This window comes from Nyctereutes procyonoides, unplaced genomic scaffold (genome assembly GCF_905146905.1).
Source record: "Nyctereutes procyonoides isolate TBG_1078 unplaced genomic scaffold, NYPRO_anot_genome, whole genome shotgun sequence".
Lineage (NCBI taxonomy): Eukaryota > Metazoa > Chordata > Mammalia > Carnivora > Canidae > Nyctereutes > Nyctereutes procyonoides.
In genome coordinates, this window is record NW_026575139.1 from 37577930 (window position 1) to 37599251 (window position 21322).

Sequence of the window (21322 nt, forward strand, 5' to 3'; positions counted from 1 at the left end):
AGGTTGACCTTGCTGAGTTGAGAAGATGGGCTCCAGCTAACATCACAGATACAAACAGCTAACATCACAGACATAAAAAATACAGCCAGAAAATTATCCTAGAATCTCTACCTATTTATCCACTCATTCATTAATATTTGTGTTGACATATTGATAATCTACCTGTCAGAAAGTGATAGGGGTAGGAGGAAAGAAAAAACTTTTCCAATAAGGTAGCATGTGGGCAAAGAGCTGAAGGAAATGAGGGAGTGTGAGCTCTGAGGAAATCTGAGGGAAATGCATCTAAGCAGAGGGAAGAGCACATGCAAAAAAAGAAAATAGGGTAAAAGGGTACTTGGCATGCTTGCAGAATTGCAATGAAAATGATATGGCCACAGCACAGCTAGGGAAATGGAGACCGGTAGGATGTGACACCAGAGAGGTACTGCGGGCCAGATCATGTGCTAGTTTGATTTGGAGGCCTTTGTGAGGATTTTAGATTTTATTATTATGAGTAAGATGGAAAGCTCTACAAGGACTTTGAGGGGGAGAGTAATGTGAGCTGTCTTAAGTTTTGAAACGGATTACCCTCAAAGGATCTGTTGAAAATAGACTGTAGGGGTCTAGGGTAAGAAGCAAGGAGACCAGTTAAGGGATAGTTGTAATAATATAAAAGAGAGAGGATGGTGGTTGGAGTGGGGTGGTGGTAGCGGTGCTGGTGAGAAGTAGTTAGATGATGGATTTACACTGAAGGTAGTACTGATCTTTCCTTTTTTTCTTGCCATCAGCAACTGTCTCTTTACCCCATTCTTTGGTACCCCCAAGATATTACAGCACAGGCTGCAGGAGTGGCTAGGCAAGGGAGCACTTTGCAAGGAACAACTTGAAAGAATTTAGAGACCCGTTAGAGGCCCATATATGGATGCAGGCTACAGTCATCCCTCCCTAGGATTATTCGGATGCCATACTAAGTAAAGGAGGGCTTTGTGCCACCACTTCTCATCAGAAAAGAAGCCCCTACATGCTGGTTTAATGTCTGCACACACTAAATGAAAGCCTGCCTTCCCACTACCACACAAGGAACAAAGCCTGTTCTCAGTACATCCAAAGTCACCCAGTGGTGATCCAAGTTATCTAATCTATATCCAAGATGTCTACTCCAAAAAAAATTAACTATTGTCTTTGTTATTCACTAAATTATCACATATATTTGAGCCTAATTTTGGACTTTTCTTTTCAACCTGTATTTTCCCTTAGCGCTGTCTTTTCCTATAGTATCATTCTGTTTTAATTATTGTGATTTATATTAATTCCTACCTCATACTCTTTTTTAAAAAAATTATTGGCTATTCTTTCACATTTACTTTTCCAAATAAATGTGATAATTTCATATTTAGTGTCTAAAAATTCACTTGGGGTTTTGAGATTCTATTGTAAAGCTTAATTTAGAGAGAACTTCCACCTTCACAGTATTCTGTCTTCCTTAAGAACATGATATAGCTCTCCATTTATTCAAAGAGACTACTTTGTCTTGATAGAGAAATATGCATATTTTGGATACCAACTTTACTTCCCACTTCATTTTATTTAGGAAAAAATCTGTTCTAATTCAATAGTTAATCAGCAAAACAACATTCAATTAAAACGCCTCCAATTCTATAATTTGCATAACTACATCTGCATTAAGTGGAGCCTGAACCTCCGTGGTACTTCCAAGCCTCCTATGTTTCTTCAGTCACAAGTGGGCCCAGGGCTTCCAACTCAAGCTTTTGATTCCGTCAAGAATCAAGAAATGTGACCCGTTGGCCAGCTTGTACCCACTCTCTTCCACTTCGGGAAAGTACTTTTCAGGGCCTGACCATCTAAAGAGACCACAGGTCTTCTTCTCTAGTCCCTTTAGGGAACCAGGAGGCACCAGGAGCTTCTAGAGCTTTCATCTTTAAAATCCCAAATTGATCCAGTCCCCTCCCCTCCCCTCTCCACTCTGGAGTGCTACTGGATGATTTCACATAACCATGGATCTTGGCATGGCATCTGACAATGTTGATAACTCCCTTCTTAAGTTGTCTTCTTTGGTTTGACTTTATCTCCTTGGCTTCTCTTTGTTATTTCAAATCTACTTTTCTGATCAATTGTTTTCCATCTTGATGAAAAATTACTAATCTTTATCTTCCTTTTTCCTGTACAATAAATCCAACTTCCCATATGGAAAGCTACATCTGAATGTGTCATAGCATCTCAAATTCAGTGTGTTTGATACTGAAGTCATATTTTCCAGCCAGCCTGCTTCTCCTAGTGTATGCCTTCTCTTCTTGGCAAATGGCACATCTTTGTAAACATCCATATCAGAAACACAAGATTTAACCACTCTTTTACTCTTTCTTCCAAGTTCACTCACTCATTAAATCCTTCTGCATGCTCTCTCTCTCTCTGTCTCTCATGAATAAAATAAAATCTTAAAAAAAAAGTAAAAAAAAAAATCCTTCTGCATGTACCTCTTAAATGTCTATCATTTTCCCTCTATTCTCTATTCTATTTGCCTCTCCATTCTATTTGCCTCTTTTGGGTCAGGACTTCATTACTTCACCCTAATCAGATGCCCTCTTTATAGTCCTACATCCCTCCAGTCCATCTTACACTACTGTGACACTACTGTGCTACACACAGTAGCACTACTGTGCCAGCCTCCTGAAAGGTAAATTTGTTTAGGCTACTCCCCTTGGAAGGTATTCACAGTATCCATGCTCTGACTCCTGCCTACCTTTCAAGCTCATTAACCACAAACTCCCAACACCCTAGGGTCTGGCCATAACTGGAGTTCTCTGTATGGGCTGAGGTATTTCTATATTTTGGCATATGCTGTTTTCCTTACCTAAAATGTTTTTTTCCCTTGACTTTATGGTATACTCCGTACATCCTTAAAGATTTAAATCAAGGGTCTTCTTTGGGAAGACTTTAGTTCTCTCTGGTAGTATTACAATCATTCTCCTCCTTGTGATTCCAGTTAAGGCGTGCATATGTTCTTTTTTTTTAAGATTTTATTTATTCATGAGAGGCAGAGAGAGAGAGAGGGGGGAGAGAGAGAGAGAGAGAGAGAGAGAGAGAGAGGCAGGCAGAGGGAGAAGCAGGCTCCATGAAGGGAGCCCGATGTGGGACTCGATCCCAGGACTCCAGGATCATGCCCTGGGCCGAAGGCAGGCGCTAAACTACTGAGCCACCCAGGGACCCCCGCATATGTTCTATATATAGTATCTGTCCCACTGTATTGTGATGCTTGCAGGTCTTTCCTCTCTACCAGGTTACAGGTTTGCTAAAGGCAGGGACAATAAAACTATCACAGGCCTGGCACTTGCCTGGTGTTCCATAAAATTTGTTGAATAGTTTGAATTACTTGCCATGCTACCGAGTCCTATTATGGGATAATTTGGAATATAATAAAATATATAAATACTTGCTGTACATGACCACAGTATAATTAGAATATAAAGCACTATGTTTCTGTCTGCCTTGAGAGCTGGGTGGAGTATTATCCTGAGAAAATCAAATTTCTTTTCTACAAACTAGAAGCCCTGTATGATCAAACTGTCTGCTTCCTTGGGTAGAAAGAGATGAGAATCCATGTGTTGGCACTAATGGGCCCAACAGACGCCCTTTGGGTTGTAGGCGAACAGTGTCAACTTTGGTCAAGGAGCAGTTGGTTTTCTCAGTTCTATACCTTAACGTGTACAGTAAAGGCTGCACAGGTGACACCTTCCCTTTCCTCTTCCTCTTAACCTTTGCTCTGGACACCCTGAAGGCCTCCAATAAAGACACGTCACTGTCTCATTATTACTGTCATCTCCATTGCGCCATTACTGGGGTCCTTTGACTTCGACGTTGCCTCTCTCCGGTCTTCCACTCGGGGGGGGGGGGGGCGGGCAGGCAGAGAGTGAGGAGAGGAGAACAAAGACTCCCGGGGCCCGCCCACAGGTGATGTGGGCCCGGAGGCGACAAGGTGACACACTCACCTTATCCCAGAAGGATGATGGATTCCAAGGCAATCCGACACAGACCAGAGTCCACTCTGACCTCTCAATCCCTGTCTTGCAACAGCAGGCACGACACCTTCTCTAACCCGGGGCCTGGTGTGTATACACTCCCAGCTCCGGTTGCCTAGGAAACCTGCCCTCCGCCACGCGCGACCTTGGAGTGGGGAGGGGGACCACAGAGGCGGGGAAAGCGGCGGCCGAAGCCGTTTCTGGTCACGTGGCGGCACCCTCCAGCCAATCAGCAGAGGAAGGGGTCCACCCGGAAGACCCCGCTGGTGCTGCTGGGAAACGGTGGGGAGCGGCGGGTCCGCGGGTGTCTCTGACCCGGAGCGCATCTTTCAGTCTGTCTGCGCTGGGTCAGGGCAGCGGTCGGAAGCACCGAGTTGTGGGCATAGTGGCAGGGACCTAGTCGCGAGGCCTCCTCCAGCCCCGGTTCTCTTTCATCGAAAGCCTGTGGCCCTCGGGGCCTGGAAACCCGGAGCCTGGCTGGACTGGAACCTCGGAGTCCCGGCGCTGTGACGTCATAAGGCTGGGGTCGCCGGGAAAGTAGCCGACGAGCCGGGGGGAAGCACGGCGCGGCAGAGATGGGCCCTCCGAGGGACTTCTCAACCGTCCTGGGCCGGCTCTTGAGGGTCCTTTCAGTAATTCCAAAGTTACTGAAAAAAGAAAAAAAGCAAAGTCAAAGTAACTAGCTGTCATTTCATTTCCTAGACCTGCCTGCCCCATGTGGGAGCCACTAGCCACAGGCACGCGTGGCTCCTGTGCTCTTCACCTTCCCGACCTAGTCCGAATTGAGACGTACCCTAAACTACGCGCTGTACTTTGAAGGCTTAATGTGGGGGGGGGGGGGCGGGGGCGGGGGCGGAAATCTTGTTTGTTGAAGTCATAATATTTTTGATATATCGGGTTAAATAAAAATGCGGTATTAAGATTTTACTTTTTAAAAGCAACGATTAGAAATTTTTGAATTACACCTGTGACTTCTATTATGTTGTTGGACAGCGTTCCTGGGTTTTGTTTGTTTGTTTTTTGTGGTTCAGTTCTTTTGCGTAGAATATTTATGACGTCCAATTCATGCGAAATAATGCCTGTACTACCCTTTTTCCGTCACCAGATGTCCGCCTCACTCAATAGACTACAGTTTTAAACTGTTTTCCTCAAGAAAAATAGAAGTGTAGATTTGAAATATATTTCCAGGGGACTTGTGTGGCTCCGTGGGTAGAGTATCCCACTCTTGATCTCAGAGTATAATAAGTTCAAGCTCCACGTTTGGTGGGGAGCCTGTTTTAAAAAATTTTCTATTTATCTAGTAACAGCATATTTGTTATGATTCCGTTATTTTTTTCTATCATGTTGACTGTAAACGCATAAACGTATAAAAAAGTAAATTAATTTTCCCTCTACATTTTTTATTTTACAGGAATTTATTGTCCATCTGTCATTGATTAGTTAGTAAATTAATTAGAATATTTATGACTTAGGGTTTAAAACAAATACGGGTGAAATCTGATTCGTATTTGCATTCTTAATATTATTTGAAAATCTAGTTGGGGACGCCTCGGTGGCACAGTGGTTGAGTGTCTATGACTTTGGCTCAGGGCCTGATCCTAGATACCCGAATCAGGTCCCACATGGGGGTCCCCGCATGGAGCCTGCTTCTCCCTCTGCCTGTGTCTCTGCCTCTCTCTCTCTTTCTCTCTCTCTCTCTCTCTCTCTCTCTCTCTCTCTCATGAATCTCATGAATAAATAAGTAAAATCTTAAAAAAAAAAATCTAGTTGAACAAGATGACCTGTCTTAGCAAATATTCATCTTAGGGTACAAAGACTAGATAAAGATGGTTTAGAAATCTAAATTTGTAGATTAAGAATTTAGGTCAGAAGTCAATGAGGATTTTATACATCATTTAGGGGGATGGAGCTCTTTTGGATACAGTAAAGAGATGATTAAAGTATATTGTTAGCAATCTGTTATGACTTTCCTAACCAGTAAGGAGAGAACTAGCACACAGTTTTCTTTATATAAACAAGTAATTTTAAGACCTATTTCTAAAAAAAAAAAAAAAAAAAAAAAAAAAAGACCTATTTCTAGGTTTTGTATTCTTCCGATGGCTTTTAACTGTAATCACCTTTTGTTCCAGATACCATCTAGAGTATGTTAACAACAGGCAATTCTTTAAGAATTATTCAGGACAAAGGCTTTAGTTTGGCAAATCACTAATGGTATTAGCCTACAGCTACACAAGAATTCTTTTTTTAAAAAATTTATTTACTCATGAGAGACACACACACAGAGAGAGAGAGAGGCAGAGATACAGGGAGACAGAGGAGAAGCAGGCTCCATGCGGGAGCCTGATGTGGGACTCGATCCCAGGTCTCCAGGATCAGGCCCTGGGTCAAAGGCAGATGCTCAACTGCTGAGCCACCCAGGTGTCCCTACACAAGAATTCTTTTTTTTTTAATTTTTTTAAATTTTTATTTATTTATGATAGTCACAGAGAGATAGAGAGAGGCAGAGACACAGGCAGAGGGAGAAGCAGGCTCCATGCACCGGGAGCCCGACGTGGGATTCGATCCCGGGTCTCCAGGATCGCGCCCTGGGCCAAAGGCAGGCGCCAAACCACTGCGCCACCCAGGGATCCCCCTACACAAGAATTCTGATTCAATTGCTGACTGGCCCATCCTTGAGCTTTTCCAATAAATATAGAAGTGCATGTATCTTTTTTAAGTTAGTGTTTTATTTCTTTGGGTAAATACCCAAGAATGAATTACTGGGGAAATGCAAATCAAAACCACAATGAGATACCACCTCACAGCAGCCAGAAAGAAAAGAAATGACAAGTGTGAGTGAGAATATATATGGAGAAAAGGGAACTCTTATGCACAGTTGGTGGGAATGTAAGTTGGTGCAGCCACTGTGACAAACTCTATGGAGGATCCTCAAAAAATTAAAAATAGGAATACCATATGATCCAGTAATTCAACTACTGAGTATTTATGCAGAGGAAACAAAACACTAATTCAAAAAGATATTTGCACCCCAGTGTTTATTGCAGCATAATTTACAAGAGTCAAGAAATGGAAGCAGCCCAAGTGTCTATTGATGGATGAATGGATAGAGAAGATGACCTCACAATTTATACATCACAACCTATAGTTGAGTACTACCTTACATATTCCAAACAAGTGCTGCTTTGATTCTGTAGAGATTTATCCACATTTTTTTCCAGCTGTAGTATTTTACAATAAAACACTTGAGAAGTTAACAAATCAAATGTAAGACACCCCCCCCACACACACACACACATACACAAACATCATTGGTGAAGCTAATCTATAGCATTAAAAATACTGGGGATTTGCTCCTGTTTTCATCTTTCTGTGCCCCAGAGTAGTAGGAGGCAATTTTGCCTAAGTGAATCTTCATTGAACCAAACTTTCCCTCAGATGGACTGTTGCAAGATCCAGTGGAAAGAGGGAATATTAGTGAGCACTTTTCTCTACAGATATACAGCCATTTTGCCAATGGCATTTCCAGGATTAAAGCTGGTATTTTAAGCTCTATTTATATGTCTCATGACCATTTCCCAGTTGATTTGAAGCTTAGGAGGGAAAGAAAGGGGTATTATTTATTCGCCTTCTAAAGCCTGGTTCTATAGTTTGGGTTAAGTGTATTTTCGTATAATCCAAATGTTTGAAACTTAAAACGCATATTGACGCTGAAAAATGATATTCTGTTAAGTCAGAATAAAGAACTCTCTTTCCATTTTAGGAAAGTGAAAGCACTGCTTTACTGTTACTGTAGATCTACCTCCTAGCCACATGTACACAAAGAAGATAGTATCTGTAGAATTTAGAGCCAGTCTACAGAGAAACACTTGATTTGCTTTATAAACCATGGCTAATGTCCACATCTGTGTACTTGACCAGTGGTCTTGGGAAAGAGATCCAGCACTGTTATCAAATACAGGGAACTCTAGGACAATTGCTATTTGTGGCCAGCACCATCTTGCTAGCTCTGCCCAGAATGATCATTGCATGAGCCAACCTGCAAATCCCACACCTAAGTAGAAGCAGAATTTTAATTGTGCAAACACAAGATGAATTCCACCAAGCAGGACATTAAACTGTAATTAGTAACTTCAAATGACCCTCTTAAGTTATATCCAGGGCATCAAAAATAAGAAACGCATACATGCCCTTGAAAACATACAAGAAAAGCTGATACGTATACAATGTGAATGTCTTAAATGTATTTTCATTTGTTTATATTTATAAAAATAGAAGAATTTTGCCTAAGCAGGTTTTGAATGGGGGTTATCAGAGTTTTTAAATTATTGTGCTTAGGAGACTTTAAGCATTTAATTCATCTTATCAGAGTTTTTAAATTATTGTGCTTAGGAGACTTTAAGCATTTAATCCACCTTTGTCTTAATATGGAATCACATTTAAAATCATCCTAGATATTCTTTCTTTGAAAGCTATATTAGCAGTCTTCTGTTTTTATTTAAAAAACCCCTATTGGCAGGACCTGTACCCCGTGCCTGACCTAGATCTGAAATGCTATGGACTCTGTCATCTTTGTCTTTTTTGATCTTCAGAAAAGATACTTATCCTCATATTTAAAAGTCTGTGTTCAAAAAAATAATAATAAAAAGTCCATGTTCCCATCAGTTCTGTTCAATAGAAATAAAATGTGGCCCATATATGTCATTTTAAATGTTCTCTTAGCCACCTTAAAAAAGTAAAAAGAAACAGGCAAAATTAATTTTTATATTTTTAAAATCAATTTAGCATCAGAAAAGTCTTTTTGTTTAAATTGAAGTATAATTAAAAAAATAAATTGAGGTATAATTGACATACAACATTATATTTTAGTTTCAGGTGTACAAATTTGATGTAATATAACAAAATGATCATAATAAATCTAGTTAATACTCATTATCATATATAGTTACAGAATTTTTTCTTGTAGGAAGAAATTTTAAGATTTACTCTTAGCCATTTTCAAATATACACTGCAGTATTATTAACTATAGTTATGATGCTGTATATTGCATCCTCACGATTTTTTAATTTTATAACTGAAAATTTGTACCTTTTTTTTTAATTTTTATTTATTTATGATAGTCACACAGAATGAGAGAGGGAGGCAGAGACATAGGCAGAGGGAGAAGCAGGCTTCATGCACTGGGAGCCCGACGTGGGATTCGATCCCGGGTCTCCAGGATCGTGCCCTGGGCCAAAGGCAGGCACCAAACCGCTGCGCCACCCAGGGATCCCGAAAATTTGTACCTTTGACTCCCTTTATCTATTTTGCCCAATACCCACCCCCACCTCTGGCAACCTCCAATCTGTTCCCTATATTCATAAAGTTGATTGTTTCCTTGTTTTGTTTTATTTTTGTATTGATATTTCATTCTTTTTTTGTTTCAATGTATGCATATGTACCACGGTGCCTTTATTCTTTCATCTGTCAATGGGCACTTAGAGTGTTCCTATACCTTGGCTACTGTAAATAATGCTTCAAGTTACTGTTTTCATTTTTTTTGAATAAATACCCAGAAGCGGAATTAGTGGATGATTTGGTAGCTTTATTTTTAATATTTTTTATGAACCTCCATGCTCTTTTCCACAGTGGTTGCACCATTTACATTTCTACCAACAGTGCATGAGGGTTCCTTTTACTCCACATCCTCACCAAAACTTGTTATTTCTCATCTTTTTGATAAGTCTTTCTGACAGGTGTGAGGTGATACATCTTGTGGTTTTGATTTGCATTTTTGTGATGATTAGTAATGTTGAGTATCTTTTCATGTGTTTATTAGCCATCTGTATATCTTCTTTGGAAAAACATCTATTCAAATCCTCTGCCAGCTTTTTAATCAGATTGTTTGGGTTTTTTTTCCTCTCTCTTGAGTTTTATGAATTCTTTGTATATTTTGTACATCAACCATTTATCAGATATATGGTTTGCGAATATTTTCTCCCATTCAATACATTGACTTATTTTGTTGATGGCTTCCTTTCCTGTGCAGGTGAAATCAATTTTAATCTTTTTAACCTAACATATCAAAGTATTTTCATTTCAACATGTACTCTATATAAAAAGTCATTAATAACTTATCTTCCATTCTTTCATATGAAATTTTCAAAATTCAGAGTATATTTTGTCTTAACAGCACATCTGAATTCAGACTAGCCACATTTTAAGTGCTAATAGATACCTGTGAATCATGACTACCATGTTCAATTCTATAGTTCTAAATGATAGCCTTTAATTTTTTTTAATTCAGAATTTAGGTGAACGTTGGGCCTAGATTTGTTGCATTGACAGAAAACACAAAATAATCATAGCTTTAAAAAGATAGAATTTTATTTCTTTCTTATACAAATTTGAGACCTAGTGGTCTGGGGTTAGAAAGGTGTCAGGATCTGGCTTTTTTGTCTTCTCTGCTGGGTATAGCCTTTATTAGAAGGTCGCCTCATGGTCTAAGATGCTTGCTTCTTCTCCAGTCATCACATCTGCCTGCCAGTCAGTAGATAAGAGGAAAAAGAATGGGGGGAAGTTTTATATAATAATCATGTACCATCAACCAGAACTTAGGCACAGGTTCACAGGTTGCACAGGGTGCAAGAGAGATTGGAAAATTTAATGTTAATTTAAAGCAGTCTGTTGTCCAGCTTAAAATCGGAGGTTTTGCTACTACAGAAAAGAAGGGAATGGCTAAGGAGGAGAAATCAATAATCTTTATTTCAAGAGGGTCTTTGAAAATTCAATAGGTTTTCAAAGAGATTGTCTTAAATATACCTGTCGCTGGAAGTGAAACAAGGCCTGTTTAGGGTTATGCCTTCTCTAGTAGAATTAATCCACAGATTTCTCAGTTTACTGGCAAATCTGCTGATACTTAACATCCAAAAGGTAGAGATTCCAACAGGTTGTGTGACCTTAGTACTCTAGGGGCACAGAGAACTATGCTTGGGTAACATTCAGAGAGGTTTCTGCCATAGTAGAAAGGTCTCCTCAGTCTTGGCTTATAGCCAGATCATCTCACATGACCCAGTTTTGTGTTCATATGTGCAGATGTTTAATTTCTTAGTTATTAAATTTCAGTTGTAACGTATATAACATATGAGTTCTCTGAACAGGGAGCTATTTTCTGGAGAAAAAAATGGGCTAAATGGGGGATAGCTCCATTTTGCTCCTTTTGGCAGGTGGCTTTGTTACCATTTAGCCATTCTGTTAGATATCTTTTTTTTTTCTACCTAAACATAAATAACCAGAGGTCAAGGGCCTATATTTTATTACTTTTGTGTTTCCCACACACAATGTTAGTATTTAAATAAATCCGTATTTGGTATTTTTAATTAAATGCACTGCTCCTTTAAAGCTCTGAAATCTAGGATAAATACCTAACGATCAGGATTACTGAGAGTATAAAACACTCAAATCCATACTCTTCCTGCTTTTATTCAAAGATGGTTTGCCTACTTTCTCAAGATATATCTTAAAAGTTGAAATCAAAATTCCCTTATTCCCTCTCCGTCAATCAATATTCTTGATTTCTGATCCCACACAAAGCATCACTGTTCCCAGAAAATTATTTAAATTATGTGGAGACTTGGGCAGCCTGGGTGGCTCAGCAGTTTGGTGCCGCCTTTGGCCCAGGGTATGATCCCGGAGTTTCAGGATCGAGTCCCGCGTCAGGTTCCTTGCATGGAGCCTGTTTCTCCGTCTGCCTGTGTCTCTGCCTCTCTCTCTTTCTTGAATAAATAAATAAAATATTTTTTAAAAAAAGCTGAAAATTAAAAAAAAAATTATGTGGAGACTCAAAGCCTGGTGATAAGTAAATGAGTTTCCAGCTCAGGTTTTATTACAGTGAACTTTGGTAATCCAAACAGATACAGCAAAATTCTTAAAATGAATTAATTTTAATTTAGTAAGTGAATGCTTAAATTAATAGATAGCTTGGGTTTGTTTGAGAAAGGAAGGAGGAACCAATGAAGGGAAATAAATGCCATCCAGCCAAATAGATGGGAGAGATTCACTATGTGCATTTGAGTCTCACTGCTACATTCTCTACTAGACAAGGCAACTCTCAGGGAATGGGGTCCCTGTCAGTCTCCATCTTCAGGTCTCAGAAGTGCACTTGCCACATAGCTGTTAGTGGGCACGTGTGTGTTGTGAAATGACAGAGCATTCTTCCTCATTGCAGTCACATCAAGATATTGGCTAAAATACTGCCAATATCCTTTCACTAACTAAAGTTGGTTGAGTTAAAAAGAAACTTGAGTAAAAGTGATTATTTTAAAGAACGCACTTGCCCTTCCCACATCAAATTCTTTTTAATAAGTATAATTATGGTTGCGATTCTCATTTAGAATGATGTCAGCAGCCTCTCGACTGTGTTCAAAGGGAAAAGAAACTAGGAAAGATTGAAGTCCTTTCTAAAGGTGTAGATCAGAGAATAGAGATGAGAGTATAAATGAGATGCTTGCAGATGAGATCTTTGTGTTTCTTGATTGTAGATGTTTCTCCTTCCCTTGGATGCCCTTTGTATCTAATTCTTCACTTACCATCTTTAGTTCTTGTTCCATTGAAACGATTATAATTCATCTGAAATCATTGTTTTGAATGCCTCAGTTCTTTTTTTATTTATTTGTCAGAAGAATTTTTCTTTATTCTGTAAGTGACTTCCCCTTCCCTGGAATGAAATAGCAACACTAACCCTTTTTTTTCTTTCAGTTCTTGAATCATGAATATAATTAAGTCTTCAAATCTAGCCATGACATTGTTTTATAAATATTGTGAGTTAAATTTTATATTTGTTGGTTAATTGAATAACTTCTGCTAAATATATTTATATTATTTCTTTTCAAATAATAGCATCATTTTTCAGGCAATTTTTTTAAAGATTTATTTATTCATTCATTCATTCATTCATTCATTCATTCATTCATTCATGAGAAACACACACAGAGAAAGAGATAGGCAGAGACACAGGCAGAGGGAGAAGCAGGCTCCATGCAAGGAGCCCCGGGCCTCCAGGATCACACCCTGGGCTGCAGGCGGCGCTAAACCGCTGCGCCACCGGGACTGCCCTTTCAGGCAATTTTAAATGAGCTAAACTGATTTGAATAAAAAAATGTGTTGGTGACAAAAAAACTGTTGTCATAAAGTGAGATTTGGGTGATGTAAGATGGAATTCATGTCTCAAAAATTCCAGAGGGAGACACTTAGGTGGCTCAATTCTTTAGAATTTTCCAATTGGATATTCCATCTAAAGGGAAGGTCATTTCTTCAAGACTTTTCAAAATATTCTCAGATTTTTGTCACTAATTTTCTTCCCTTTAGTTTTATTTCTAAGTTCAATTTAAATGAGTTCCTAAGCATTAGCAGTGTTATTTGAGCATAAATACAGGGACTCAAATGAAAGCCACGCTAGACACTGATGAACAGCTGTGATAAGTGACTGACAGGTACTTTGAATTCTAAGTTTATTGTGTTGTATTTTTTCTGTAATAATGACACACTGTCCTAATTTGTAGAATATCCTTATCTTTCCCAGCTTTCTAGACTATCAAAGCATATTTACCAGAGAGAACTTTAAATTTAGAATTTCGTTACAAAAATTTCTTGATTGGAACAAGTATTCTCAAGCTTTTTGGTCTCCTTTATAGTCTTAAAAATTACTAAGGACCCCAAATAACTTTGTGTGAGTGATACCAACTGGTATTTACCATATTAGAAACCAAATCTCAGAAGTTCAAACGTGTTTATTTAAAAAAGAATAAATGATTACATGTTAACAAATAACATGTTTATATAAATAATTATACTTTGTGAAAGAAAAACTTTAGTGGGAAACACAGAATTGTTTTACATGTTTTAAAAGTTCCTTAGTGTCTGACTTAAGGAAATATATCTGACTTAAGTGTCTGACTTAAGATTTTTTTTTAAAGATTTTATTTATTTACTCATGAGAGACACACAGAAAGAGGCAAAGGCTCCTTGCGAAGAACCTGATGCGAGAGTTCATCCCAGGACCCTTGCGAGGAACCTGATGCGAGAGTTCATCCCAGGACCCGGGGACCACAACCTGAGCTGAAGGCAAATGTTTAACCACTGAGCCACCCAAGTGCCCCTGACTTAAAATTCTTACATATGCTTTTTTAGTCAGTCTGTTGTAAAATCTCAGCTCATGTATCTTCATACATTCATGAGAGAATGAGAGTGAAAAGCAAATTACATCCTAGTATTGTTATGAAATCGGTTTTGACCTCACAGACCATGAGAGTCATCCACCACATGTTGAGAACCACTGGTCTTGAATAACATTTGGTCCATGAAGAATAAAAGGTTTAATATTCATAATTGAGAGTAAAGGATTTTAGAATTCTAGGCCTAAAAGCTACCCCATTAGTTATTGGGACATAAGTTTTAAATCCATTTGAAAATAATTTCCTCACCATTTAGCTTGTAGAGGTCAAGATTAGTTTTAAAATTCTGAAAAATTCGGGGCACCTGGGTAGCTCATTGGTTGAGGGTCTATCTTCGACTCAGGTCCTGGTCCCAGGGTCCTGGGATGCAGTCTGATATCAGGCTCCCTGCAGGGAGTCTGCTTCTCCCTCTGCCTGTGTTTCTGCCTCTCTCTCTGTGTGTGTCTCTCATGAATAAATAAAACCTTTAAAAAATAAAATAAAATTCTGAAAAAATCCACATGTGTACTTGACATTATTGAGTGTATGACACTATTGACATAAGGATATATATCCACATTGAGCAGAATTTTAAAAAATGTCTTCACAAGTTGTCATTTGTGATCTTACTATTTTAAGTAGTTACTACCATCATGTTGCCTAACAGAGTCAGCAGGGTGCAGTAGAAATAGCTCAAGGTTTTGAATTCTAACTTCTGAATTTCCTGGCTTGTGAATGTGGGCAAGTTATGTCACTCCTCTAAACTTCAGTGTTTCCATTTGTGAAATGGTCATAAAAGTGCCTGCAACGCAAAACTGTCAGGACTAGAGGGTCTGTGTGCGTGTGTGCAAGATGGTGTTAGAGAGCTAATAGCTGTGACTATAAAGATGAAGGCCTCTACCTCATCTTTTGCAATCCATCCTTTTGCATGGATTTTGATGGACAGCCATGCTGAATTCCACCTGGAAACAGGTGAGGGCAGTGGTGAACTGCATAAGTAGGAAGGCTTTGGCAAACCTTAGCAGGCAGATAGACTGCATAGACCCTACTGAAAGCACATCAGGCCAATTCCAGCAAGATTCAGCAGTGGCATTGGAGGAGTGCTCAGATCAGAGTTATCATGAGGTATAGAGACACAGAAGCCAGTGTGAACCCAAGAATGAAAGCCAAAGAACAAGCTGCCACATCACCAGAGAGGAGAGTCAGATCAAGACCAGGAATAGGAACAATTAAGGACCTGGAGAGAGTACAAAGAATCTTGAGAGAGAAATTTCAAGGCCTGGTTGAGATTAGTGAGGGATGAAATCCTTTGAGGTGGTGGCCTGGGGCCAGTCATACAGGCCCAGTCTGATCTAAAAGACAACCTGCCCCATTTTGGCCATAGAGAAGGGGAGAAGCTTTTACCATGTGGCTTCTACCCAGACACCAGACAGACCCAGCCTGGATAAAATAAATACTCTCCCTGCATCAGCACCTCTTTCTTCTTCATCTATAACAAAATGCTTGTTCCCATGGGGAACTCATGCCATGTAGAGAAAGTAAGGTGACCAGTTTTCCCAGTTTGCCTAGAACTGAGAGGATTCCTCAGGACACAGATTTTCAGCCTCAAAAATGGAAGAATTCCAGGGGCATTAGGGGGGTTCAGTTGATTAAGTGTCTGACTCTTGATTTTGGTTCAGTTCATGATCTCAGGGTTGTGCGATCAAGCCCAACATGGCTCTTAAGTGCTGGGCATGGAGCCTGCTTAAGATTCTCTGTCTCCCTCTAGAAAAAACAAACAAACAAACAAGAAACCTGGAAAATTCCAGGTAAACTGGGACATGTTGGTCACCCTGTCCCATAGTACAACCAACCCCCACTCTAAAGCAATGTACACATATCATAAGTGAGGGTGATGGAAGTCCTCTCTGAGACATTCTTGTCAGAGCTATCAGTAAAGATATTTCAAAATTAGTGGGATGGATGTCAGGATCTGCCAAGGTCATTTCAACCACTACAGGGAGTATTTCTGTCTGAGACATAAAGATAAATCCTGATCCCTAATGATCATCTCGATCCAGCTGAGCCTGAAGCAACACTACCCAGGGACCTTTCGGTGACATGAACTTATAAATTCTTTCTTCTGCATAAGTTTGAATTTGGCTTCTAGCCTGGTTTAATATAGTGGGTACCTTGAACAGAAGTCAGCTTATAAATCATGGCATATACTTAGCTACTAGAAACCTTTCTCACTTTGTAAGAAATTAGAGCTAACTGGGTTAAAAGCTATAATACAGGACTCCTATACTATAAATTGTTCTGCTTTGACCAATGTCCTATGATATAAATTGTTCTGCAAGACCAATGTCTTACATTGGCTTGATATGTCTGGTCATATAGCCTTTACTGGATTACTCTGTTTCTTGAATACTGCTAGGTATTGTCAGTGATGTCTTCCTGCCATAAATGTCCTCACTATCTCCTCGCCCCCTCTGTCTTAGCTCTTCTAGCATTATACCTTGCTTTAAATATCCATCCACACTTCTTCCAGCTACTTGCTAGTATTTTTTTTAATTTTTATTTATTTTATGATAGTCACAGAGAGAGAGAGAGAGAGAGGCAGAGACAGAAGCAGGCTCCATGCACCGGGAGCCCGACGTGGGATTCGACCCGGGGTCTCCAGGATCACGCCCTGGGCCAAAGGCAGGCGCCAAACCGCTGCGCCACCCAGGGATCCCTACTTGCTAGTATTTAATGCTTTCAGCTCCACCAGTATTTCTGGGTTCCTAGATAAAACACGTTTTGACCTCCTTGACTACAACTTGGCCATGGTTACCTGTTCCAGTCCCTGCTTAGCCTGGCCTGCCCTGACCTTGGTAGGCCAGGAAGGACCGAGAACCAAGGAATGAAACTTTGGCTTAATCTTTAGACATTTAAATGATGTTCTTGGTTGCAGCAGCCTGTTTTTGTCATTATTGGAAATACAGTCATTTTCCAAATAATTTTTTCAGGCTTTGTGCTACTTTAGTGGTCAAGAACTTCCTCTCCCATATTATATAAGTTTGACTGGGTGGCTGGGTACGGCAGGAGATGGGGAATGGTAAATTTGCAGAATAGATTTGTGAAAATGATGAGTCAAGGCTGAGTTAAGAAGGATACTGCTACAGCTATAGTTTTCAGATTTTAGTGGATATAAGAATAACTTGAGTTTATTTAAATTGCATATTTCTGAGCCTGTTTCCAGTGAATCTGACTCAGTAGGTCTACTCAGTAGGGCCTATGATCAAGCATGTTAAGCAAGAATATCGTGATTCTGATGTAGTTAGGCTCTAGAATATACTTTGGGAAATATTTCTCCATAGTGTTCAGAACATGTGCTTGGGGGAGGAAAGGCCCTGATAGTCTGGGTGTACTGGACTAGATGCAGGGCAGATCATCTTTGTGATTTTCAAATCCTTTTGTGTTCTTTATGATGCTTGGCTTGTTTTCCTTAAGAAGTTTGATAAGCTTGAAAGTCAGGAGAGAGAAATATAGCTATGTGGATATATATATATATATATGCCATAGTATTCCACAAAACCCAAATTTACCAGAGACTGTTGGGGCTCGATGGCCTGCCTAATCTGTGTTTATCATTCAATGTTTTGAGGGATATGAATCTAGAGAATTGGCCTTTACAGTACCATTTTGATTGATTCAGCTCGGTAAAGAGCCAATATTGCTAGCAACAATTCAAGGTCATAAGAGAGAGGGGGCCAGGTCCCTGGAATTGTGAGACAATTATCTAAAATATAATTGCACTCCAATCCAACATGCATCAAAAGATGTTGTTCCTTATTTGGAGCATCTTCACAGACTGGTTAGAAGGAAATCTTGGAGTACCTGCATCTGCATTCTGGGAGGGATGAACTTGGCCCATAAGAACTAGGGCTCCTAGCACCAAGATAGTAGCTTCCATCATACTACAAGTGTTCTGGAAGTTTTGACACTTCCAGCATATCTCAGGAAGGTTTTGCTTGGCTGCTGGTTTCTGGACAGAATCCAGGAAAACCATAGACCTCTCTATGGGAGCAAAGTGCAGGTCTAAGGTGGACCACAAATTCTGAGACCTATATGGGAAAAAGTGGGATTTGTATTACACTAAAGGTTAGAGTCTTTTAGTAAAACTGAATAGTTATCATGAGTAGCTGGTTTCTCAAGTTGGCCACCAATGGTCTCAATTTCAGTGGGGCAACAAAAAAGGCTGCTGCAGTATTTGGCTTCTCAGGACATTATCCACATAGAATACAATGGGCAAGGAGCTCCATGGTATATTTGTAATATAGTAACACTGGAGACAACACTGTACAAAAATGGATGTGGTCTTTAGTTATCAGGCAAAGTTATAGTTCCTGAAACTATTTAGGTTGGTAGAACTTTTGGAGGATGTAGCTTGATATATGGAGGTGCTGGGGTTGTCCATGATGAGATTGATCCTTTGATAGGGACCTCACTTACACCATAGCTGTTTTTTCTCACTCTCTTTCTCCACTGGAGGCTTTTAAATGGCATACTGCTTCACCTGTCCAAGCTCAAAGAAGAGAAAGGTTGGAGTCAAATCTGCTTAAGTGCATCAGTTCAAGGCGACCTCTATGGAGGCCACCAAGTTGGAGCATAATGAAGATACCTAAGCTGGTATTTAAAAGGGCCTTGAATCAGCTTCGGTTAGTAATAGGCACAGTAATCTGGACAGAATCACAACTATTTCCATTTAGGTGGCCCAGACCGACTGACTATTGAGAACTTCCTGAAACTCATTAACTAGAGTGGCTTTATTTCAATCCAAACTGAGTAAGCTAAATGAAATTAGTAATCTAGACCAAGACTAAGCTATAGCTCTGCTATTACCACTGACACTTCCAGACCCAGTCACCACCTCTCAGCACCCTTCAGAATCCACCACAGTTAGGCTCCGGATTACCCAAAACAGTAGAGCAGGAAACTATTATCATTGCAGGTTTTTTCTTTAACCTTCCATCTTCCTGGAGTGGTGGTTTATGAGAAAGTCCAAACTTTAAGTCACCTAAGATGACGTCTATAGGTCCAAGATTTTAACTAAAATTAAATCCATGCCAAGAGGCTGGAAAGAGTCTTATGTTTCTTTCAACTGTATTTAGAAGGCTAAGGAGAAAGATTATAGGAGAAACAAAAGAATTAGGTGATGGACTTCAGCTCTCAAATTATTTAGGAATGCTGTGAATTTCTATGTGGCCTTAAGCTGGGGGTGGTACTCCTCTCTGCATATTTGGGGTCAATGGGCAGCATAGGAATGATTGACAGGGCCCAAGAGTTTAACTTCAGAGCCTGCAAGTACTAGAGCTTCACAAAAGCCTCTAGGCTATGGGTGACAGATGTAGAGAGCAGAAAGCCAAGGAGTGGAGAGCCAATGATTTGGGTTTAACTTGGTGGAGCCTTGCGAGGTAAAATGAGGCTGAAACGAAACTGAGGAAGGACAAATCACCAATCACCAGAAGGGAAGGCTTGTCTGAGGGAGAAACCAGGACAAGCAGAGACTGAAAGCTGAAATCTCAGTCATCCATCTCCAGAAGGAAAATATTGGTTAAAGCCAGGACCCAGGATATCACAAGATCTGGAGGTGCCTGATGGAGATATCTCAGGGTTGAGATGGAAAAGCAGTGTTTCTTAAAGGAGGAGACCCTGCTAGTCTAAAGGATCCCCAATGTGTCTACTTCTGCTTCTACTCCATACTTGGCTCATTTATTCAGCCATCGTTTATTAAGTATCTACTATATGCTAGTCACTGCTATAAAATATGCATATAAACCAGTGGGAAGAAAAAGACATCCAAGAACTCAGTGCTACCCTGTTCAACACAACATATAGGAAGAAGTTCATTTTTACAAGACCAAAATAACTCTTAGTCAACATGTGTCCGTCTTCACAATGCTCTTTCACAATCCCTCTCCTAGCAGTGGGCCCAGCTGGTCCCAAACACTGCTGTTTCTTAGCATTTCTTAACCAAGCAAAAGCATCATTGTCTGTGGCTCTGCATTCATTGATTTTTTATTGTGTTTCTTCAGCTTGAAATTATTTCACTTTTTTGTTCATGTCAGAGCAGCTACCTAAAGTCTTAAGAGCATTCATGCTTTATATGTGTCTGTTCAGGTGCGGTGTTAAATGCATCCTTATTTCTAACATGATTTAGTTTTAGTCCAACTTTCTACCACTGTGTAAAATCACATTCCACTAATTGTAGTTGGAATGCTGACGTTGTCAGTTAGGCTTTAGGTAAACCAATGTTTGTTACTGGATCAGAATCGTCTTGAAGAGAAACTAAAAGCATTCCTTTGAGAATCATTTGAAACTATTTATTGAGTGCTGACTATATGTCAGGCACTGTGTTAAATATATCATAATAATAGTGTTTATTATTAAGAACTGACTATATGTTAAGTGCTTTATATTATCATGTCTTTCAATCTTCACAACAGTGCCGTGAAGAACATACCATCATTCCGATTTTGAATTGAGAAAACTGAGGCATAGAGGGTAGCTCACCTAAGATCTCACAATTAGACTGTGGTAGAACTGGTATCCAAACTCAAGCGGTCTGATTGCAGAGCTCATTCTTTTAACCATAAATCTGTAACCCACCTCATGTAATGGCCACAATAATGAGGTCTACACTATGACTGCTGTCTTAAAGGTTATAATATTATTATTATGGATATAGATACTAGAAACTGAGGCTTTAGGGGTGTTATTTGCCCCTAAATAAGTAAGTAGGAGAGTTATAATTTGGATCCAGGAAGTCTGATGCCACAATGCCCCTCTACTCTTGTTACACTATACTGCCAGAATGTGACACAATTGAATTCAAATCCTGCCTGACTTCACAGTTTCTAACCAATTCAATATCAGTCAATCTCACACAGTTCCCTTTGTGTTTGTTTGTTTTGGTTAATGATTTGTACTAAGACTTAGAAGTAGTGGGATAACTACTGCGGCCACTTAACTCCACTGGAATTATTGAAGAACTTTTAGAAATACAATGTCTTAAAATACTTTGTGTATGAAAGTTTAAGTTGATTATTCATTTGACTATATTACCTTCCAGAGAGAGCATATTAGAATGCTTT

General features: G+C 39.6%; 1 protein-coding gene across 1 annotated transcript in view; it reads right to left on the reverse strand.

Annotated features, from left to right (window-relative positions):
* Positions 1-4185, reverse strand: part of LRRC9 (leucine rich repeat containing 9) — a 134197-nt gene extending 130012 nt beyond the window's left edge. Inside the window, exon 1 of the mRNA XM_055303561.1 lies at positions 3987-4185. The gene's annotated coding sequence lies outside the window, so the exon portion shown is untranslated. The remainder of the gene's footprint in view (positions 1-3986) is intronic.
* Between the last annotated feature and the right edge of the window lie 17137 nt (positions 4186-21322).